This window comes from Rhinopithecus roxellana, chromosome 16, assembly GCF_007565055.1.
Source record: "Rhinopithecus roxellana isolate Shanxi Qingling chromosome 16, ASM756505v1, whole genome shotgun sequence".
NCBI classification, from domain to species: domain Eukaryota; kingdom Metazoa; phylum Chordata; class Mammalia; order Primates; family Cercopithecidae; genus Rhinopithecus; species Rhinopithecus roxellana.
In genome coordinates this window covers 36990835-37014462 of record NC_044564.1, presented here as the reverse complement: position 1 = coordinate 37014462, position 23628 = coordinate 36990835, and the positions used below count along the sequence as shown (strand labels likewise).

At 46.4% G+C, this 23628-nt stretch overlaps 1 pseudogene; it reads right to left on the bottom strand.

Moving 5' to 3' along the window:
- Window positions 1-15030: 15030 nt before the first annotated feature.
- On the bottom strand, window positions 15031-15909 carry LOC104668454 (annotated as a pseudogene).
- Window positions 15910-23628: the final 7719 nt, after the last annotated feature.

The following is a 23628-nucleotide window of genomic DNA, read 5'->3' as shown; positions in this document are numbered from 1 at the left end:
CCCAACAAGTCTTTGTAAAAAGGCAGCTCTGCAAAGGTTTCTGCTAGGTGCTGCCAGGAACACGAAATAGGAGTAGGATATAACAAGAATGCATCAGTTAGGGATTGCCTTTGGCTGCATATAACAGCAAGCACAAAATATATGGTGACTTGGCCGGGCGCGGTGGCTCAAGCCTGTAATCCCAGCACTTTGGGAGGCCGAGGTGGGCGGATCACAAGGTCAGGAGATCGAGACTATCCTGGCTAACACGGTGAAATCCCGTTTCTACTAAAAATACAAAAAATTAGCCAGGCGTGGTGGCACACACCTGTAGTCCCAGCTACTCGGGAGGGTCAGGCAGGAGAGTCGCTTGAACCTGGAAGGTGCAGGTTGCAGTGAGTGGCGATCATGCCACTGCACTCCAGCCTGGGCAACAGAGCAAGACTCTGTCTCAAAATAATAATAATAGTAGTAAATAATAATAGTGACTCAAACTCAAAGGGTTTATGAAAAAGTAACACGGGACTGGTGGTTTTTGGAGTTTCCCAGCTGGATGCCGTTGTTGAGGTCTCAGTGACTCCTGCCTGCCTTCCCTCTGGTCCCAAGATAGCTGCCGGAGCCGCAGTCATGCCACTACAGACAGGAGGGGAAGGGAAGCACGGAGGACACAGCCAAGTGTGTACTACCCACATCCCCCACTGTTTTTTTTTTTTTCTTTTTGAGACAGAGTTGTCTTCTGTTCCGCAGGCTGGAGTGCAGTGGTGAAATCTCGGCTCACTGCAACCTCTACCTCCAGGGCTCAAGTGATTTTCCTGTTTTGGTCCCCCAAGTAGCTGGAACTACAGGCGTACACCACCACACACAGCTAATTTTTGTATTTTTTGTAGAGACGGAGTTTTGCTATGTTGCCCAGGATGGTCTGGAACTCCTGAGCTCAAGCAATCCTACCAGCTCAGCCTCCGAAAGTGCTGAGATTACAGACATGAGCCACCACGCCCAGCCCACAGAACTTTTATCATCTTGCAGACCTGTGTAGGGGAGGGAAAAAATCTTCCCCCCTACCCTTTCAGGTTTACCAGCTGGGGCCCTGGAAATTAAACTGACAAAAGACAGATTAACAAGAGAAAAACAAACGTAAATTTGTTACCATGTGCACTGTGCATACACAAGTAGCACTCAGGAATGAGTAACTCAAAGGGGTGGTTAGACAGGAGCTTGTATTGCATCTTGACAAAGGACAATATATTTGTAGAGAAGTGATGAGACAGAGGAAACGATGTCTAGGCTTTTCTAAACAGCAATCCGTGGGAAGGTGAAGATGTGCAGGGAAACTTGGGAAGGAAGATTGTTGTTTTGGCAAGGTTGGTTACCTAGATTCCCCTTGGGTGCTGTCTCTGGGCCAAAAAGAGTCTCAGTGATTAAGTGTCTAAGCCTGCTTTTAGGCAAATGATGGGGGAGGACAGAGAGCTTTTTTGGCATCTGCTGCTTCTCAATTATTATATAATATTTGGCTCAAAATAATAATGTCAAAGAGACATGTTTTGGGATAACTATTTATTTATTTATTTATTTTAGACAGCGTCTCACTTTGTCACCCAGGCTGGAGTGCAGTGACGCAGTCTCGGCTCACTGCAAGCTCCCCCTCCCAGGTTCACGCCATTCTCCTGCCTCAGCCTCCCGAGTAGCTGGGACTACAGGCGCCCGCTGCCATGCCCAGCTAACTTTTTGTGTTTTTTTTAGTCGAGACTAGGTTTCACCATGTTGGCCAGGATGGTCTCGATCTCCTGACCTCATGATCCGCCCACTTCAGCCTCCCAAAGTGCTGGGATTGCAGGTGTGAGCCACCGCGCCTGGCCAACACTTTTTTTTTTTTTGAAATGGAGTCTTGCTCTGTTGCCCAGGCTGGAGTACAGTGGCTTGATCATGCCTCACTGCAGCTTCAACCTCCTGGGCTTAGGTGATCCTTCCACTTCAGCCTCCATATTAGCTGGTACTACAGGCGTGTAATCTGCCCGCCTCCACCTCCCAAAGTGATGCGATTACAGGCATGAGCCACTGCACCTGTCCGGGATAGCACATTCTGATGCCCTACAAGTGAAACCCTGTACCCATCAAACAATAACCCCCCTTTTTCCTGGCTTTATTTTGTGGTTAAAAATATATATATATTCGGCCAGGCGCAGTAGCTTACACCTGTAATCCTAGCACTTTGGGAGGCCAAGGCAGGCGGATCACAGGGTCAGGAGATCGAGACCATCCTGGCCAACATATGAAACCCCGTCTCTACTAAAACTGCAAAACTTAGCTGGGTATGGTGGTGTGCACCTGTAATCCCAGCTGCTCAGGAGGCTGAGGCAGGAGAATTGCTTGAACCTGGGAGGCGAAGATTGCAGTGAGCCGAGATCGTGCCACTGCAAACACAAACCAAATATATATATATATATATGTATATATTCTATGTTAGAGACTTTTAAATGTGTCTCTTGTTCTCTTGAATTACCCATTGTGGGGGTGAGGAGTAAGCGAGGGACCCAACCCAAGCAGTGAATTCTCCCCATTTACCCCAATCCTGGCTTCTGTCCTCCATCCTACCTACTTGCTAGAGTTCACCACGCTTCTGTAATGTTCATAATTAGGTGAACATGCCCTCCACCGGTGTGTGTTTCCCGCAAGTGTACTGAAATTTCTCGTGTTGGCCACCACTTTCTCCTGCACCACCACTTCACTCTTGCTTTATTTGGATTTATTCACTCCTGTGCCTCTGAATTCTGTATCGTGAGGCCTCATCAGGTGAGAGGTAGGTATGTATGATTGGTCTGCCATCCTGAATTGAAGTTCCTTATTTTTTTAAAACCACTACTGGGGCCAGGCGCGGTGGCTCAAGCCTGTAATCCCAGCACTTTGGGAGGCCGAGACGGGCGGATCACGAGGTCAGGAGATCGAGACCATCCTGGCTAATACGGTGAAACCCTGTCTCTACTTAAAAATACAAAAAACTAGCCGGGCGACGAGGCAGGCGCCTGTAGTTCCAGCTACTCGGGAGGCTGAGGCAGGAGAATGGCGTAAACCCGGGAGGCGGAGCTTGCAGTGAGCTGAGATCTGGCCACTGCACTCCAGCTCGGGCGACAGAGCGAGACTCCGTCTCAAAAAAAAAAAAAAAAAAAAACCACTACTTAGTTTTCTGTATTAAAAAGGTGCCATGGTTTATGTAAGTTTCCCTTTTGATGGACATTTAGGTTGTTTTCATTTTTCCATTGTGGTAAACAATGCTTCTATAAACACATGTATACATGCATGAACGTTTCTATGGGACAGCTTTTTGGAAAGTAATTGTTGTCATAAAGTGTATGCATACTGTAAATGTTGATGCTTGAAAGAGTTCATCTAAAAACTCTATACAGATTTTCTACCAAAATTGTATGGGGATATGGTCTTCCTCCCCTTTCCATATATGTACATATGCATTGGTCTGTATGTTATTAATCTTTAATATTTATGCCCATCTAAATAGTTTAAATGATATCTCACTGTTTTACTTCACATTTTCTGATAACTATTAACAGAAAGCATCTTTTATTGACCAACCATTTATATATATATTTTGTTTGTTTGTTTGTTTTTTTGAGATGGTATCTTGCTCTGTTGCCCAGGCTGGAGTATAATGGTGCAATCTTGGCTCACTGCAACCTCTGCCTCCCAGGTTCAAGCAATTCTCCTGCCTCAGACTCCCGAGTAGCGGGGATTATAGGTGCCTGCCACCACACCTGGCTATTTTTTGCACTTTTAGTAGAGACAAGGTTTCACCAACATGTTGGCCAGGCTGGTCTCGAACTCCTGACCTCAGGTGATCTGCCCACCTTGGCCTCTCAAAAGTGCTGCGATTACAGGTGTGAGCCACAGCACCCAGCCAGTATATTTTCTTTATAACATGTGTATTTCATGTCCTAATTAGTAAATACTTTACCACCCAAGACTTACAGAAGTATATTCCCTTGGGGCCAGGAACTGTGGCTCACGCCTGTAATCCCAGCACTTTGGGAGGCTTAGGCAGGTGGATCATGAGGTCAAGAAATCGAGACCATCCTGGCCAACATGGTGAAACCCCGTCTTTACTAAAAATACAAAAATTAGCTGGGCATGGTGGCATATGTCTGTAGTCCCAGCTATTCAGGAGGCTGAGGCAGGAGAATCACTTGAACTTGGGAGGCGGAGGTTGCAGTGAGCTGAGATTGCACCACTGCACTCCAGCCTGGGTGACAGAGCAAGACTCCATTTCAAAAAAAGAAAAAAAAAGAAAAATATACTCTCTTGATTTCTTTCAGCATATGATTCTTTTATAATATGCTTACATCTAGGACCTTAGTCAATAAAAGAAATTTTAAGGATGTGTGATCTGAGGAAAATATTGCAGTTTTTCCACAGAGATCGTTGTCTCAACATTACTATTTTAAAAATAATCCATTCTGTGCTGGCTTATGCCTATGATCCCAGTGCTTTGGGAGAGTGAGGTGGGAGGATCCCTTGAGCTCAGGCGTTCGAGACCAGCTTGGGCAACATAGTGAGACCCTGTCTCTATAAGAAATAAAATTAGTTGGGCATAGTGGTGTGCACCTGTAATCTACTCAGTGGCTGAGGTGGGAGATTTGCTTGAGCACAGGAGGTCAAGGCCTGGGCAGCAGAGCAAGAGCCTGGCTTTAAACCAACCGTTAATAAAAAAAATAACTGTGACTTTTGTCATGTACTAAACTCCCATTTGTTGAGTTGCCTCCATCAGTGCCAAAGCCACACAATTTTTATTTCAATGCCATGGGCTACTTGGACTTGTGATAGGATCGTGTGCTCTCATTCTTCCTCTCCTTCAACATTTTCCTGGCAGATTTTCTTTCTTTCATTTTCTTTTTTCTTTTCTTTTTCTTTTTTTTTTTTTTTTTTTTTGAAACAGGTCTTACCCAGGCTGGAGGGCAGGGTCTTGCCTAGGCTGGAGTGTAGTGGTGTGATTTTGGCTGACTGCAGCCTTGACCTCCCAGGTTCAAGCAATCCTCCCACTTCAGCTTCCTGAGTTTCTGGGACCACAGGTGAGGTGCATGCCACTATGCCTGGCTAATTTTTTAAATTTTTTGTAGAGGGAGGGACCTCACTATGTTGCCCAGCCTGGTCTCGAACTCCTAGACTCAAGCAATTAGCCTGCCTCGGCCTCCCAAAGTGCTGGGATTACATACATGAGCCACTGCGCCAGGCCTATTTTCTTTTCTTTTCTTTTCTTTCTTTTTTTTTTTTTTTTTGAGACAGAGTTTTGCTCTTGTCGCCCAGGCTGGAAAGCAGAGGGGAGATCTCGGCTCACTGCAACCTCTGCCTCCCAGGTTCAAGCAATTCTGCCTCAGCCTCCGGAGTAGCTGGGATTACAGGCATGTGCTACCACGCCCGGCTAATTGTTTTTGTTGTTTTTGAGACAGAGTCTTGCACTGTTGCCCAGGCTGGAGTGCAATGGCACAATATTGGCTAACTGCAACTTGTGTGTCCCAGGTTAAAGAGATTATTGTGCCTCAGCCTCCCGAGTATCTGGGATTAGAAGTGCCCACCACCACACCCAGCTAATTTTTGTATTTTTAGTAGAGGCAGGGGTTTCACCATGTTGGCCAGGCTGATCTCGAACTCCTGACCTCAGGTGATCCATCCACCTAGGTCTCCCAAAGTGTTGGGATTACAGGCATGAGCCACTGCGCCTGGCACTATTTTCTTTTTTAGAAGAATTCTAGGTTTAACTTTCCAAGTTCCATTAGGCTTAGGATTGGTTGAATTTGTAGTTCAAATTTGATAAAAATTTTCTAGTTTTGTTTGGGATTCTTAGGCATTTCATTTTCTAACCAAATGTTCCTTCATTATAAAAAAGCTAGTGGTTATTGGCCAGGTGGGGTGGCTCACACTTGTAATCCCAGCACTTTGGGAGGCCAAGGTGGGCGGATCACAAGGTCAGGAGTTCGAGACCATCCTGGCCAACATGCTGAAACCCCGTCTCTACGAAAAATACAAACATTAGCCAGGTGTGGTGGTGGGCGCCTGTAGTCCCAGCCACTCGGGGGGCTGAGGTAGGAGAATGGCGTGAACCCAGGAGGTGGAGCTTGCAGTGAGCTGAGATGGGGCCACTGTACTCTAGCCTGGGCGACTGAGCAAGACTCCGTCTCAAAATAAAATAAAATAAAATAATAAAACAAAATAAAATAACAAAAATTAGCCAGGCATTGTGGCGGGCGCCTGTAGTCCCAGCTACTCAAGAGGCTGAGACAGGAGAATCTCTTGAACCTGGGAGGCGGAGGTTGCAGTGAGCCGGGATCGCACCATTGTACTCCAGCCTAGGTGACAGAGGGAGACTCTGTCTCAAAAAAAAAAAAAAAAAGCCAGTGGTTACTGTTTGTTCGAACTGTACCTGTCCATCTTATGGAACTTTCCTGTTAGTTCCACTAGTTTTTCCATTAACCGTTATGCATTTTGTGTGTAAGACAGTCATCCATTTTGTTATTCATACTCCCTGGTTTTTTCCCTTCTATTGCATTAGCCAGGACCTCAACCACCTGGTTTTCTTATTTTATTTGAAAATTCCATATTTTTAAATTTATGAAATTTATGTAGACAATTACATTTTTCACAAAGTCTTCAAAATAAAATTTGTGATTTTTATTTGTTTTCTCTTACTATTATCTTGTTCACTTTATTTTATCTTATTTGTTTATTTAATTTTCTATTTGTTTATTATTAGGTTGGTGCAAAAGTAATTGCAGTTTTTGCCATTATAATGTCTTATTTATTTTTATTGGTTTATTTTCTAATTATAAATGTTTTTCGTGAAAGGGGGGGTCTTGCTATGTTACCCAGGCTGTTACTCCTGGCTTCAGGTGATCCTCCCTCTCCAACCTCCCATAGGGCTGAGATTACAGGCTTGAACCACTGTGTCTGGCCTTGTTCTTCATTTTTAAAATGGACACAGAATAACTGTACATATTTATGGGGTACATCGTGATGTTGTGATACATATAATGTAAGTGATCAGATCAGGTAATTAGCATATTCGTCATCTCAAATATTTATCATTATATTGGGAGCATTCAATATCCTTCTGCTAGCTATCTGAAACTACATAATATAGTATTATTAACTGTAGTCATTCCACAGTGCTATGGAACACTAGAACTTATTCCTCCTATCTAAGCTTGTGATAGGATCGTGTGGTAAAAATGTATAATTTTTGGCCGGGTGCAGTGGCTCACGCCTGTAATCCCAGCACTTTGGGAGGCGGAGGCAGGCGGATCACGAGGTCAGGAGATCAAGACCATCCTGGCTAACAAGGTGAAACCCTGTCTCTACTAAAAATACAAAAAATTAGCTGGACGCAGTGGCAGGTGCCTATAGTCCCAGCTACTCAGAAGGCTGAGGCAGGAGAATGGTGTGAATCTGGGAGGTGGAGCTTGCAGTGAGCTGAGATGGCGCCACCGCACTCCAGCCCGGGTGACAGAGCAAGACTCCGTCTCAAAAAAAAAAAAAAAAAATTATAATTTTGTACTCTGAAATACTCGTCACTGTAAACAGCAAAAATCAAATGGACACATCGGTAATAAAATAATACATTCAAATAGAAGATATTATAAAATATTTCCTTGCCAATAAAAAGATTCTAACTTCTCCTGTGGTTAACATTCTAAATTCTGAGAAAAAAATTGTCAGGCCTCTGAGCCCAAGCTAAGCCGTCCTATCCCCTGTGACCTGCACATATACATCCAGATGGCCTGAAGCCACTGAAGATCCACAAAAGAAGTGAAAATAGCCTTAACTGATGACATTCCACCATTGTGATTTGTTTCTGCCCCACCCTAACTGATCCATGTACTTTGTCATCTCCCCCACCCTTAAGAAGCTTCTTTGTAATTCTCCCACCCTTGAGAATGTACTTTGTGAGATCCATTCCCCGCCTGCAAAACATTTCTCCTAACTCCACCACCTATCCCCAAACCTGTAAGAACTAATGACAATCCCACCGACCCTTTGCTGACTCTCCTTTCAGACTTAGCCCACCTGCACCCAGGTGAAATAAACAGCCTTGTTGCTCACACAAAGCCTGTTTGGTGGTCTCTTCACACGGATGCACGTGACAAAAATGTCCATAGAATCTTGGGGCAAAAATATTTCCAAAAGATATAAAATTCAGTTCATATATTGAGATAGAGGAAATTTATCTTGTATGAAGCTACCTAGCGATTCAAAAGCAGTTGAATATTGTGTTTTAGCAATTACAAAAAGAGTACCAATCTTAGATGAAATGTAACCTTCAGGATAGTAGAAGTGAGGAATCTACCAGATTACTCACTGCGGGGATGAAACCCAATCCGCATGCCGTGCCCAGGATCCTGTGAATAAATCTCTTCTAAGGCATGGAAATGGCATCACTAATTCTTGAGTAGTCTGACAATGTGTCTATTTGTAATCATAGATTTCTTTTTTTTCTTTTTCTTTTTGAGATAGGGTCTTGCTCTGTTGCCCAGGTTGGAGAGCAGTGGCATGATCTCAGCTCACTGCAATCTCTGCCTCCCAAGTTCAAGTGATTCTCCTGCCTCAGCCTCTTGAGTAGCTGGAATTACAGGTGCCCACCACCATGCCTGCTTAATTTTTGTATTTTCAGTAGAGACGGGTTTTTCACCATGTTGGCCAGGCTGGTCTCGAACTCCTGGCCTCAAGTCATCTGCCTGCCTCGGCCTCTCAAAGTACTGGGATTACAGGGGTGAGCCACCTTGCCTGCCAATTTCTCATTTTATTCAATAACTTCTATTCTGGCTTCATATCCCAGAAGTCTTCATTTCCCTTCCCGGAAATCTTTTTTTTTTAAGCTATAAGTGCTTTCAGGACACCTGGAATGTTCTTTTGCTCCTCTTCACCTTGTTAGCCCTGTTAGTCCTTCAGACCGCAGCATAACCACCACTTTATCAAGGCAGCTCTTTTTGATGTCCAGGCAGGGCCAGACCTTCTTGGTGGGTGCTTTGAGCTCTCTTGACTTCACATTCCAGTCATCTATCACAAGCATGGCCCGCATCAAAGCTCTTTGGGGCATGGATCAGGCGTGTTGCCCCTCCAGCAAAGTATTTCAACCCACATTCGTCCATATTTGTACAATGAATGAGTGGATACTGTATTAGTTCATTCTTGCATTGCTATAAAGAACTACCCGAGACTGGGTAAGTTATAAAGAAAAGAGGTTGAATTGGCTCACGGTTCTGCAGGCTATACAGTGAGCATGACTGGGGAGGCCTCAGGAAACTTACAATCATGGCAGAAGGTGAAAGGGAAGCAGGCATGTTCTACGTAGCTGGAGTAGGAGGAATCGGACGACGGGGGAGGTGCTACACAATTTTAGACAACCAAATCTCGTGAGAACTCACTATCACCAGAACAGCAAGGGGGATGTCTGCCCCAGCAATCCAATCACCTCCCACTAGGCCCCTCCTCTTACACTGAGGATTACAATTTGCATGAGATTCAGGCAGGGACACAAGTCCAAACAATATCAGATAGGTTTCAGTCTTGAGTTTTGTAAAGATTCTTGACTTGACTGTGCTATGTTGTGAATGTGTTCTCCAGAATGTATGTGTTGGAAACTTAATCCTCAATGCAGCAGTGTTGGGAGGTGGAACCCATAAGAGGTGATTAGGTCATGAGGGCTCTGCCTTTATGAATGGATGAATGCTGTTATAGCAGGAATGGGCTCCTGATAAAAGAATGAGTCCAGCCTGCTTCCCCTTGCTTACTCCTGGGTACTCTCTTGCTCTTCCACCTTCTGCCATGAGATGTAGCAGCAAGGAGGCCCTCACAAGATACAGCCCCTTGAACTTGGACTTCTCAACCTCCAGAACTGTATGAAATACAAATTTGTTCTGTTTGTTTGTTTGTTTGTTTGTTTTTTGCGACAAAGTTTTGCTCTTGTTGCGCAGGCTGGAGTGCAATGGCACAATCTCAGCTCACTGCAACCTCTGCCTCCCAGGTTCAAGCAATTCTACTGCCTCAGCCTCCCGAGTAGCTGGGATTACAGGTGCCCACCACCACACCTGGCTAATTTTTTGTATATTTAGTAGAGACACGGTTCCACAATGTTGGCCAGGCTGGTCTTGAACTCCCGATCTCAGGTGCCACCTGCCTCAGCCTTCCAAAGTGCTGGGATCACAGACGTGAGCCAATTTTGTTCTGTGGTATTCTATTGTAAACCAAAAACAAAATTCTAAGCCTCCCCACCCCTCCCGCCAACCATCTAGATGGACCCTTCCTCTCAGCCAAGGACTTTCCAAAGTTGTCTCAGGCCATGACAGGAAGGGAGGGTTGGACATGCCTCATTACACCCTCACCCTGCCTACTTTTGGGATTCAGGAAAAACTGACCAGCATTTAAGATCAACACAGATCTTAAGTATAATAAGAAACCTTTATAGTCTATTCTCACTGAAGCCTGCTACCCGGAGGCTTTATCTGCATGATACAACTTTGGTCTCTACAACCCCTTATCATTCCTTTATCAGACATTCCTTTCTATTGATTCGAGGTCGTTAGATAATAACTCTTTCAACCACTTGTCCTGCCTTTCCAGACTGAACCAATGCATATCCTACGTATTTGATTGATGTCTCATGTCTCTCTTAAATGTATAAAACTAGGTTGTGCCTTGACCACCTTGGGCACACGCTCTCAGGGTCTCCTAAGGGCTGTGTCATGGGCCATTGGTCACTCATATTTGCCTCAGAATAATTATCTTCAAATATTTTACAGATTTTTGACTCTTATTGTAGACACTGTTAGCGCAGAACAAACAAATACAAGGCCCTTTTGTGTGTGTGTGTGTGTGTGTGTGTGTGTGAGAGTGATGATGTTTCACTCTTGTTGGCCAGGCTGGAGTGCAATGGCGTAATCTTGGTTCACTGCAAACTCTGCATCCCGGCTTCAAGCGATTCTCCTGCCTCAGTCTCCCAAGTAGCTGGGATTACAGGAATGCGCCACCATGCCTGGCTAATTTTGTATTTTTAGTAGAAACGGGGTTTGTCCTTGTTGGTTAGGTTGGTCTCGAACTCCCAACCTCAGTTGATCCACCTGCCTTGGCCTCCCAAAGTGCTGGGATTACAGGCTTGAGCCTCCACGCCCGGCCCTGAAGACAGGGCCCTTTAATGTAGGGTATGAGCAGGAGGTCCCGTTGGTTCACTCAACCTTTGATAGTGCTGCATCAACACCTTGTTTAGCACCATCAGTGTTTGTCACATTCATCCCATTTCCATTTTTCATCCAAAGTCTTCCACCTGTTGGGGCAAGTTTCTTGATTCTTGCCTCTGTCTCTCCTTCCTTCTTTCCATTCCTTCCTTCCTTCCTTTCTCTCTCCTTCCTTCCCTCCCTCTCCCCTTTCTTTCTCCCTCCCTCCCTCCCTCCCTCCTTCCTTTCTTTCTCCCTCCCTCCCTCCCTCCTTCCTTTCTTTCTTTCTCTTTCCCCTTCCTTCCTTCCTTCCTTCCTTCCTTCCTTCCTTCCTTCCTTCCTTCCTTCCTTCCTTCCTTCTCTCTCTCTCCTTCCCTCCCTCCCTTCCTCCTTCCTTCCTTCCTTCCTTCCTTCCTTCTTCCTCCCCTCCCCTCCCCTTTCCTTCTCTTCCCTTCTTCTCACCTCAGCACCCCAAGTCCGGCTAATTTTTTGTGGGTTTTTTTTTTTTTTGGTACAGACAGGGTTTCACCGTGTTGCCCAGGCTGATCTTGAACTCCCACCTCAGCCTCCCAAAGTGCTGGGATTACAGGTGTGAGCCACCGCACCTGGCCATTAAATCACTTTACTGTCCTTGGTATCAGCAAGACCTATACAGGGAAGCTGAGACAGGTGATCTGATAAGGATTTGTGGATTGTCCTCTGATTCTGCAGAAGTAATGTCACATGGGACACCCATGCAAAAGGAGCCCCCTTAACCCCAGCATTTACCATGACCTGGGTAACAGGCATATTCAGTGAGTGAATATTTCAGTCATCATAAAGCCAGTCCCACATGGCTTGTATACAAAGCATTTAAGCTGCTTCATCTGCGGGGCTCCACTTAGCACCAAAATGGAGTCAGGTGGTTTCCCTTCTCAGGGTAAACAGACCTTTCAGTGGCTTTACTCAGTCCACCGGGCTGGCTGTTCCCTAGGGAATTACCTCTATGTGTCTGGATCATGTGCAGTCATTGGTGATTGTTTCATAGTGGACTATAGGTCCTGCATCAGCCGAAACTTGCTCTTCTACTCTGGCATTCAAAAGCAAAAATGCTGCCCCTAAATGAGTTACTCTCACAATCCACTTGAGTGAAGTTTCCTCAGGAAGCTGGTGGACTGAGTCACAGAATGAAACAACTCCTTCACTCCGTACCCCTGGCTGTAGTCCTTTCTTAGTTTTGCCATCCTCTCACATGGACAACCTTGGTGACCAGAGGTCTTGGAAGTACTTTTTCTTTCTTTTTTTTTCTTTTCTTTTTTCTTTCTTTCTTTTTTTTTTTTTTTTTTGTTGTTGTTGTTTTTTGAGACAGGGTCTCACTCTGTCGCCAGGTCAGAGTGCAGTGGTGTGATCTCAGCTCACTGCAACCTCCGCCTCCCAGGTTCAAGCGATTCTCCTGCCTCAGCTTCCCCAAGTAGCTGGGACTACAGGTGCGCACCACCACGACCAGCTAATTTTTGTATTTTTAGTAGAGACAGGGTTTCACCATGTTGGCCATGATGGTCGCAATCTCTTGACCTTGTGATCTGCCCACCTCAGCCTCCCAAAGCGCTGGGATTACAGGCGTGAGCCACCGCCCCCGGCCGGAAGTACTTGTACTTTTGGGGGTGGCTTTGAGGCTAGTGGCTGAAGCTTGAACTAACCCACATCTGAGTTTGGTCTAGCCTCAAGGTCCAAGCCAGCACTCTCTTTGAATTTCATTTTAGCTATAACACTCTCACAGTACCCTCAGAACTGTATGTTTAGCATGCTTCTAATTATTTTGCATTTTCTTATGTACCCAAAGGGCCAACTCCTCAAGAGTTGGGTGTAATACCATCTCCAAATTCCATGGGTAACTTTTACCTTTTGAATGTAACCCAGCTGCACTTTCATACCATGCGTAACCATGTCGCCATTCAGGGATCAAAGGTTCCTGATCTCTCATCCTTTCCTCCTGTCTCTTTCCAAACCACATGTTTCCATGAGTCAGGGCTATTCTAGCAAATCCCTAGAAATCCCTTTTCTAACATCAAATGTATAGGAAAAAAACCTGACTTTTTTCTCTCAGCTTTAGAACACTTCTGTGACCAAATGGGTGGGTTGTTTGCAATTCAGTTCCTTGGAAGACACCAGCTGGGTGTCCTACTCAATTCTGACAACATCTACCTGAGATAGCATCAAACCCCACAGGTTAAGGGCTGTGTCCCACAAGACTGCCCCACCCTCAGCTTCCACTGCCAATTTCAAATCTAGGTATTGCCTGTATTTCTGACAAACAAGCTATACATCCAGCATTCCTAAGACCCCCTTCTTAGGCTTGATAATTTGCTAAAACGGCTTACAGAATTCAGGAAAATGGTCTATTTACTAGATTGTGGGCTTATTATAAAGGATACAACTCAGGAACAGCCAGATGAAGAGATACATAGGGCCAGGTCTGGGGGAGGACGAGGGCTCCGTGCTTTTTCCAGAGCACCACCCTGCAGACCCATCCATGTGTTCACAGAGCCGGAGGCTTCTCAGCGTGTTATTGTTTAATCCATTTTCCACTGGTAGACATTTAGGTTATTCCCATTTATTTTGCTCCCACAAACAATGCTGCAATTAATTGCCTACATCTCATGTGCTTAGTGTAGCGTCTTTCTGGGGAAGCACTTCCCAGTCTTGTCGCATGACGGTGCACAGTGCACACGGCACCACATGGTGTGGCACAAGGGAATCAGTGGACAGAGGAGCTGCTCCCAGCTGGAGGTGCCGATCTCTGGCCATTCCAGCTGCTCCTGGCCCTGCTTAGACGCCCTGAGGACTGAGACTGTAAACCTGGCAGGTCGGCATTCATCTCATAGCACACGAAGAGCTCGCAGTCTGTAAGCTCTGCCCCCAGGGAATGAACCTGACAGGGAAATTACTGAGCATATGGACAGTGAGCTCCATGAATTATCGTCCAGATGTTCTTCAAAGTAGTTGTAGTAATTGATACTCTGAATGCCTCTTTCATTCTTTTTTGTTTGTTTGGAACAAAGGATTCGCTATGTTGGCCAAGCTGGCCTCAAACTCCTGTCTTCAAGTGATCCTCCCATCTTGGTCTCCTAAGTAGCTGGGATTACAGTTGTGAGCCACCACGCCCGGTTCAATGCCTCTTTCAATCTGAAGATTGTGTCTTTCTTCATTAACTTTCTTCAGAAAAGTTAATTAATTATTTTTAAATGTTCTTTTCTTTCTCTTTTTCTCTCTTTCTCTTTCTCTCTCTCTTCCCTTCCTTCCTTCCTTCCTTCCTTCCTTCCTTCCTTCCTTCCTTCCTCCCTCCCTCCCTCCCTCCCTCCCTCCCTCCCTTCCTCCCTCCCTCCCTCCCTCCCTCCCTCCCTTCCTCCCTTCCTCCCTCCCTTCGACAGAGTCTCACTCTTATCATCCAGGCTGGAGTGCTGTGGCACAAATTCGGTTCACTGCAACCTCCGCCTCCCGGGTTCAAGCGATTCTCCTGCCTCAGCCTCCCGAATAGCTGGGATTACAGGTGCTTGCCACTAGGCTCGGCGAATTTTTGTATTTTTAGTAGAGATGGGGTTTCACCATGTTGGCCAGTCTGGTCTTGAACTCCTGACCTCAGGTGATCCGCCTGCCTCAGCCTCCCAACGTGCTGGCATTACAGGCTTGAGCCACTGAGCCAGGACTATTTATTTTATAATTTTCTATCCCTCATTTTGTGTTCTGTTTCTTTCTCTCTCTCTTCTTTCCTTCTTCTCCTTCTTCTTTTTTTTCTTTCTGAAACTGATGTTTATTTTCCCTCAGCCTTATTTCCATGTTGCTTAAGAGCCTGTGCAAGAACAGCTTAAGACCATTCACTGGTTGCTCCTACCCACTCAGTGGCCTGAGCAGTGGGAGCTGCAGACCAGTCTTCCGTGGCAGGCTGAGCGTGCCAGTCTTCAGTAGGGAACTGCAGATAGGCACAGAGGGCACCTGCACACCTTCAGACCAGTCTGCAACCTCAGGCTGAGTGGCAGTGACCTCAGGAGCTGGAGCAGTCCGTTCACCCTGAAATTCCTCCTTGGTCACAGCCTTTTCAGCAGCAGCCTGCTCTTCTTTTTCAATCTCTTCAGGATCTCTGTAGACGTAGAGATCAGGCATGACCTCCCACAAGTGTTCATGGGAAATGGTGGCATGCATGCACAGAACTTCCCGAGCCAGCATCCACCACATCTGACCCACTGAGTGAGCTCCCTTGTTGTTGCATGGGATGGCAATGTCCACATAGCGCAAGGAGAATCTGTGTTACACAGAGCAATGGTAGGTAGGTTAACATAAGATGCCTCTGTGAGAGGCTGGTGGTCAGCCCTGGGGTCAGTAACCACAAGAAGCCGTGGCTCCTGGAAGGCTGCCTGGATCTGGTTAGTGAAGGTTCCAGGAGTGAAGCGGCCAGCAATTGGGGTAGCTCCAGTGGCAGCAGCAAACTTCGGCGCGGCCCTCTGTCTGGTATTCCTGGAAAATATGACACACCAGCAGGGTATTCAATGGCAACAATGGCACGGGGCGCCAGCAGAAGCTTCTCCCAGGTCCTCTTCAGATTTAGGATGTAGATGCCGTCACTTTTCCTTTTCTAGATGTACTGTTCCATCTGGAGGTCAAGATTGGTGCCACCTAAGTGGGTTCCTGCTGTAAGGAACTTAAGAACATCCTTCTTCATTTGCAAGACATCAAGGGCTCCAGACATTGCGAAAGTTTTCCTTTAAGTTATGACAGGAATCCAGAACAACGCCATATGGACCCCTCTGTGGGTAGTGCAGAAATAATTTTTGTATTTTTAATAGAGACAGGGTTTCACCATGTTGGCCAGGCTGGTCTTGAACTCCTGACCTCATGATCCACCTGCCTCATCCTCCCAAATTACTGGGATTACAGGACTGAGCCGCCACGCCGGGCCTGTTTTATGTTCTTATTTCTCTGAATTATCTCTGTGTTATTTGATGTTAAATTTCTGTCTTTGTCTTTCTCTCCTTTTGGAATCCTCATTGCTTTCTTTCATACCACAAGTTTTCTCTAATCTGCAGTGAGCCTCTGTTAAGCTTTTATATTTGAGAATGAGGGACTATAAAGGCTGACAGAAACTCTGGGACATGAACAGGGACTGCTGCCTTTAGATCACCCTTTGGCGAGAGTGGGCAGAGAACTGGCCATGCTAAGTGGGGGCTCTGCCCCCTAGCCACTCCACTGTGGGGAGGCCTTTACTCTGGGCGTGCACACCAGCTGCTCAAGTCCTTCCAGACTGGGCACATGACTCTTCGCCTGGAGTCATTACCTGGCTCGATGTCCTCACAGTTCTGTGCATGGGGTGGGGTGGGGATGCAGGTGTTGACTGTTTTACACACAGGTCTTCAACCCTGCTTGATTTTCAGCCCCACTGGACTCTCCTACCTCTAACTGTGGAGCCCTGGCCCCATCCCAGACTCTACAGAGCACAGCAGTTTCTTCCATGGCTCCACCCTCCATCATCCCATCCCACCAGTAGCTGCTTGTCTAGCTGTGGCTTCCTCTGAGTTGTGGTTTCCTCTGCTATTTCCTCCAACAACGCTCTTCACTCTGGGTTCAGTGTTGCAGAAGTAGTCTGTTGTCTTCCCTCTGCAGATGTCATCATCAGCATTGTCCTCATTCTATTTGTGTTTTTTTTTTTTTTTTCACCTGTCCCATTCCTTCACTTGTGTGCTGTTGCTGGAACCTATGGGAGGCTCTTAGCCTATGGCAAACCAGACACAAAGGTCCAAAGAAACTACAGAGCTAAGTGCAGAAACAGAAAGATTCTGACGCAAGTGTTCTGATGTAAACATTTAACATATTGAATTGTTTGGGGCATTTGATCCATCTGCAAACACGTACATCCATGATGTAGTTGCTAAGCCACATTCTGGACCTATGCAGAGTCTGTAAACGCCTCTCCTCCAACTCTGTAAAATTGAATCTGTGGACCTGGCATGGTGGCTCATGCCTGTAATCCCGGCACTTTGGGAGGTCGAGGCAGACGGATCACCTGAGGTCGGGATTTTGAGACCAGCCTGACCAACATGGAGAAACTCCATCTCTACTAAAAATACAAAATTTGGCTCGTGTCTCTAATCCCAGCACTTTGGGGAACCAAGGCAGGCGGATCACGAGGTCAGGATATCGAGACCATCCTGGTTAACATGGTGAAACCCCGTCTCTACTAAAAATACAAAAAAAAAAAAAAAAAAAAAAAAAATTAGCCTCGCATTAGCCGGTGCCTGTAGTCCCAGCTACTCAGGAGGCTGGGGCAGAAGAATGGCGTGAACCTGGGAGGCGGAGCTTGCAGTGAGCCGAGATCGCACCACTGCAACTCTAGCCTGGGTGACAGAGTGAGACTCCGTCTCAAAAACAAAAGCAAAAACAAACAAAATTAGCCAGGCATGGTGGTGTGCAGCTGTAATCCCAGCTACTCAGGAGGCTGAGGCAGAAGAATTGCTTGAACCCAGGAGGCGCAGATAGCGGTGAGCCAAGATCACACCACTGCACTCCAGCCTGGGCAACAAGAGCGAAACACCATCTCAAAAACAAAACAAAACAAAACAAAATTGAATCTGTGTCTGGTGGCAGTTCTGACCTCAGAGATTCAGTGTGCTAAATCGCTGCCTGTTTTAGAAACCAGCCTGTGTAGCTGAGGCCCTACAGCATGTGATCATGTCCACATCTGTCATGAGTAGCACAAGGTCAGACATAACCAGGACCATGCACATTGGTGTCTTTCCACAAGGCTGAACTTTTATTGATGCTATTTCAGTCATAAAAGCCATGAACTACATGAAGTTCCCTCAGAGGCAATTCTCCTTAGTATACTCCATTTACTCAGTAGTCAGAACCTTGGGCACACAGGCTCGAACCCCTCCACAGGTCAGTCAATACTGCAAACCATACTTTAGAGTATACTTAATCAATATATAAATATTAAGATTAAACATTCCACATCAAGCAAAATAATATTTAACATCATGAGTAAAGGGGAGGCCAGGCACGGTGGCTCACGCCTGTAATCCCAACACTATGTGCAGCTGAGGCAGGTAAATCACTTGAGGCCCGGAGTTCGAGACCAGCCTGGCCAACATGGTGAAAACCTGTCTCTACTAAAAATACAAAAATTAGCCAGATGTGGTGGCCCAAGTCTGTAGTCCCAGCTACTTGGGAGGCTGAGGCACGAGAATCACTTGAATCTGGGAGGCAGAGGTTGCAGTGAGCCAATATCTCACCACTGCACTTCAGCCTGGGTGACAGAGAGACTCCGTTTCAAAAAAAAAAAGAATAGAGGGGATAGGAAGAGAGGTTCACAAACCAGTCCAAGAAGAGCAACATGGACAGTGTCCTCAGCTGGTCTGGGCACTTGTCAACATCTTGCAAGGAAGAATCTTTGATGCAGGCCGAGCCTTCAGTGGCAGATGCTGGGTGCTGATCACCAGTGACAGCAAGACATTGTCTGTTAAGACGGCCATTTTGAACTGATGACGTTCTGCATGTTTTATGACCACACAGTCCTCTGGTGAGGACTGATGGTAAAAGAGTGTGCTTGTCTATGTCCTGATCTGGTTGGATGCCATCTTTATTAATTAGGTAAACCTCTCTGGTCCCTGCTGGTATGATGCCTTCTGAAATGTAAGATGGAGTCTTTTTCTAAGATGGAGTCACTTATGTCAAGCATGCTCCATACACCCTCTCTCCTGGCACCCATGACCCTGCCCTGGAGCCCTCTGGAATCGGGGCTGTGGTAGCTCGTGATGTGTGGGTATGGCATGGTGGCCAGCCACCCAGGCTTCATTTTCTGCTGTGTTGGTTTCCCTGACACCATTCACTGCCAAGTTGCTGGGACCCCTGACTATATCCTGTCACTTGGGCCTTTTACTGAATGACAAATGGCCCAGGGACTTAGTAGTTTCAGATGACAACCATCATTTCATATGTGCAAACTTCTGTAGGTCCAGAGTTGGGCAGGGCTCAGCCAGGTTAGTTTTGCTCCAGGTGATGTCAGTTGGCAGATCGGCTGGGGGTGGGGACCCCTGGGGCTGGCCCAGGCAGGATGGCTAAAGGAGCTGAAGGCTGGACAGACATCTCTCTTATTCCAAGTGGTCTCTTTCCCGGGGAGCCTGGGCTCTGTGTGGTGCTAGGGAGGAGTGGACAATGGTGAAGGAGGCAGAGGGAGGATGAGGAGCTGCAGGCCCTGCCGGCCCTGTCTTGGTAGCCACACCGAGGGACTCCTGCTGCGTGCTCTTGGTCAAAGCCTGTCTTGGGCCAGCCCAATGCAAAGGGAGGGAAGTCCACGCCACCTCTTGGTGGAGGAGGGGCAGGTCACTCTGCAGAAGGGCAGCTGGGGTGGGGATGTTGCTGCAACTTTCTGTGGAAACATAGCCTACACCCCGGGCCCCAGCATGGACTCTTTCCCTGGTGAACTCAGTGGCCAGTGGCTGAGTCCAGATGCTGGCTTTGGTTACTTGCAGGTGGCTTAGTCTAGGATAAGGAATGTGTCTATGCCTCGCCAAGTCCTGAAACAATGGAAATGCCTTTCAAATCATCAAATAAATATTTAGACAGTGTTGTCCTTATCTAATGTTTTTTGTTCCCCATAAAGAAAAATGATTATTGCAAAGGTTTTGTTTTGGTAAGCATTTTCCTGTAGGATTGCGCTCCAAGAGTTACTGTCAGTTTCCCTGTTCTTTACTTCTCCCTAGTAGGAGTATAGCGAATTCTTCCTGGAACGGGTGCAAATTTTATTTCAAATAAAAAGTATGCAATTGGGTATCTATTCTCCCAAGCTGGAGCTGTGAGGGGACTTTAAGACAGAGATGGGCATATAAGAAATAACATTGCTTATTACAACCAGAAATGTATACTACATACCCTGCCAAAAAAAAAAAAAAAAGCTCAGAGACATGTACAGAAATAAATCCTTTCCTTTTTTTTTTTTTCAAGAATCAGTCTCGCTGTATCGCCCAGGCTGGAGTATAGTGGCGTGATCTCGGCTCACTGCAACCTTCTCCTCCCAGGTTCAAGCGATTCACTTCTACCTCAGCCTCCCGAGTAGTCAGGATTATAGGCATGTGCCACCACGCTCAGCAAATTTTTGTATTTTTAGTAGAGATGGGGTTTCACCATGTTGGCCAGTCTGGTCTCGAACTCCTGACCTCAAGTGATCTGCCCACCTTGGCCTCCCAAAGTGCTAGGATTACAGGCGTGAGCCACCCTACCTGGCCAATTCTTTTATTTTCTATGAAAAATGATGAGAGGCAGACGCAAGAGCATGGTGAACCAGCAGAGCACGGGGAAGACCGCCATCCATTAGGTGAGAAGGCCTGGGGAAAGGATCTGTCCCTTTGGGTAGGTGCTAGACAGAAGACATCCACATTCCTACTTCACTGCCTTCACTACACAAATAATTCAGCTTTCTTACCAAAAAGGTAAAAGGTGGGAAATAGCAAAGACTTCAGTGAATGATTCAGTTTTTCTACAAAGAAAGATCATCCCCTTGCTGTACCAATCTGAGGGAATTATCTAAAAAATTGTCAGCATCTGGAAATATTTTAGCCTTACAGAAAAGATGTGACAGCTACAGATGACTTAAGGCCTGATATATTTCTCCCTGTACAAATAAGCTTAAATAATGACACACTGGAGATGCTGTAGACTTTGAATTCTCTGTGGAAAGCCCTGGGACAGCAGGAGGTTGCCAGGACACAGCTGGATGGGCTTCGCTGGAGGCTGAGGCTCAGCCAAGCAGCTCATCCCAGAGACCTGGGTACAAACCCAAACCCACCTAATTCAAAGAGCGTTGGGTGCTCGCCATGACAAGCAAGGTCTATTAGCTTATTTCGGCCTGTGCTAACATCTGCTACTTGTTTTGCCTAAAGTGGAGAGGCTATTCATTACAATGTGAGTGACGTTGAAGCGGGGGGGGGGTTTCTGTTGTGCAGCGGCCTCTTAATTAGGGAACACATTTGACCCTGCATGGTTCGTGTCCAGACCCCTTCTCTTAAAGCAGCAGCCATCGTAAAGAAAAGTAAAAAACTGGCCAGGCACAGTGGCTCACGCCTCTAATCTCAGCACTTTGGGAGGCCGAGGTGGGCAGATCACGAGGTCAGGAGATCGAGACCATCCAGGCTAACACGGTGAAATGCCGTCTCTACTAAAAATACAAAAAGTTAGCTGGGTATGGTGGCGGGTGCCTGTAGTCCCAGCCACTTGGGAGGCTGAGGCAGGAGAATGACGTGAACTTGGGAGGCAGAGCTTGCAGTGAGCCGAGATGGTGCCACTGCACTCCAGCCTGGGCGACAGAGTGAGACTCCGTCTCAAAAAAAAAAAGTAAAAAAAAAATAATTCAGTAGAATTTGAACCGAAAAAATTACGTTGAATTTCCATATTTGTAGAAGTTCTACCTTCTAAAGAAGAAACAACTTTCTTCTGCATAAAAATTTGTACCTGGAGTATTAACACGATCGTCTCAACCTTTCTCCCTTTCTTCATCCTTCTCCTTTCTCTATTATCTCCATCCTGCAAAAATGGGCCACAAAGGCATGTTGAGGGGAAAAGAGAGTGGTAGAAGGCAAAACAGGGCCTTTAGGACAAGTCTTTCGAGAGAACCAAGGTGGTGATGAAGCCAAGGGGTTCATAAGCATGAGGAGTCTTTCCTCAAAGCCACCCTGCGGGGCCACACGGTCAGCTCCCTTCTGTGGGCCAGGCTGCGGGACAGCAGAAGCAGGCACAGCCCATCCTCAAGGGCCCCAGGTTAACAGGGAAGTAGACACACGCACAGGTAAAGTCAGTACATGAAGTTACTACTGTTCATTCTTCAGATGAGGCAACTGAGGCTCAGGCTTCTTAACTAACCTTATTCAAGGTTACACAGTAAGTGGCAGATCCAGGATCCTGGTCTTCTCCCCTTGCACCAACTATTTCGTCCTTTGCATGTTATCTGATTTATTTATTTATTTATTTTTTGTAGAGACAGGGTTCCACTATGTTGCCCAGGCTGGTCTTGAATTCCTGATCCCAAGTGATCCACCTGCCTCAGCCTCCCAAGATGCTGGAATTATGGGTGTGAGCCACAGTGCCTGGCCTATTTTATTTTATTTTATTTTATTTTATTTTATTTTATTTTATTTTATTTTATTTTTTGAGATGGAGTCTTACTCTGTCCCCCAGGCTGGAGTACAATGGCATGATCTTGGCTCACTGCAACCTCTGCTTCCTGGGTTCAAGTGATTCTCCTGCCTCAGCCTCCTGAGCAGCTGGGATTACAGGCACCCACCAACATGCCTGGCTAATTTTTGTATTTTTAGTAGAGACAGGTTTCACCAGGTTGGCCAGGCTGGTCTCGAACTCCTGACCTCATGAACCACCTGCCTTGGCTAATTTATTTATTTATTTATTTATTTATTTATTTATTTATTTATTTATTTTTGAGATGGAGTCTCGCTCTGTCGCCCAGGCTGGAGTGCAGTGGTGTGATCTCAGCTCACTGCAAGCTCCGCCTCCCAGGTTCATGCTGTTCTCCTGCCTCAGCCTCCTGAGCAGCTGGGACTACAGGTGCCTGCCACCATGCTCGGCTAATTTTTTGTATTTTTTAGTAGAGACGTGGTTTCATGTGTTAGCCAGGATGGTTTTGATCTCCTAACCTCGTGATCCGCCTGCCTCGGCCTCCCAAAGTGCCGGGATTATAGGCGTGAGCCACTGTGCCTGGCCTTGGCTAATTTATTTTTTTTTAGAGACAAGGTCTCACTGTCACCCAGGCTGGGATGCAGTGGCACAATTACAGGTGGAGCCTCAAACCTTTCGCATTTTAGAGCACATCATTTGCTCATTTGTTAGTAACATTAATTAGAAAAGTCCCACCCAGAGACAGACGGACACGGCTTTTATCCTTTTAAGAGCACCTGGGTCTGGGTACAGTGACTCAGGCTTGTAATTCCAGCACTTTGGGAGGCCAAGGTGGGAGGATTCCTTGAATCCAGGAGTTCAAGGCAAGCCTGGGCAACATAGTGAGACCCCGTCTCTACAAAAAATACAAAATTTAGCCTGGCATGTGACATGCACCTGTAATCCCAGCTACTCAGGAGACTGAGGTGGGAGGATTGCTTGAGCCATGGAGCCATGGAGGCTGCAGTGAGCTGGGATTGCACCACTGCACTCCAGCCTCGGTGACAGAGCGAGACCCTGCCTAAAAATATATATGTATATATATATGCACTTGGGGAAAGGAAGAATCCTAGATAAAACTCTGAAAACCCTCGCTAACACCTCCTGCCACCCCCGCATCCCACTAGGTAATGTTCCACTGGAGTAGAATCCTCCCTCCCAAAAAGAGAGAACCTGCTGGAGTCCTACGCTTGATTTTCCCTGGCTGGACCAAGAATGGTGACTTAAAGTTAACTGTCTTCAATAGCAA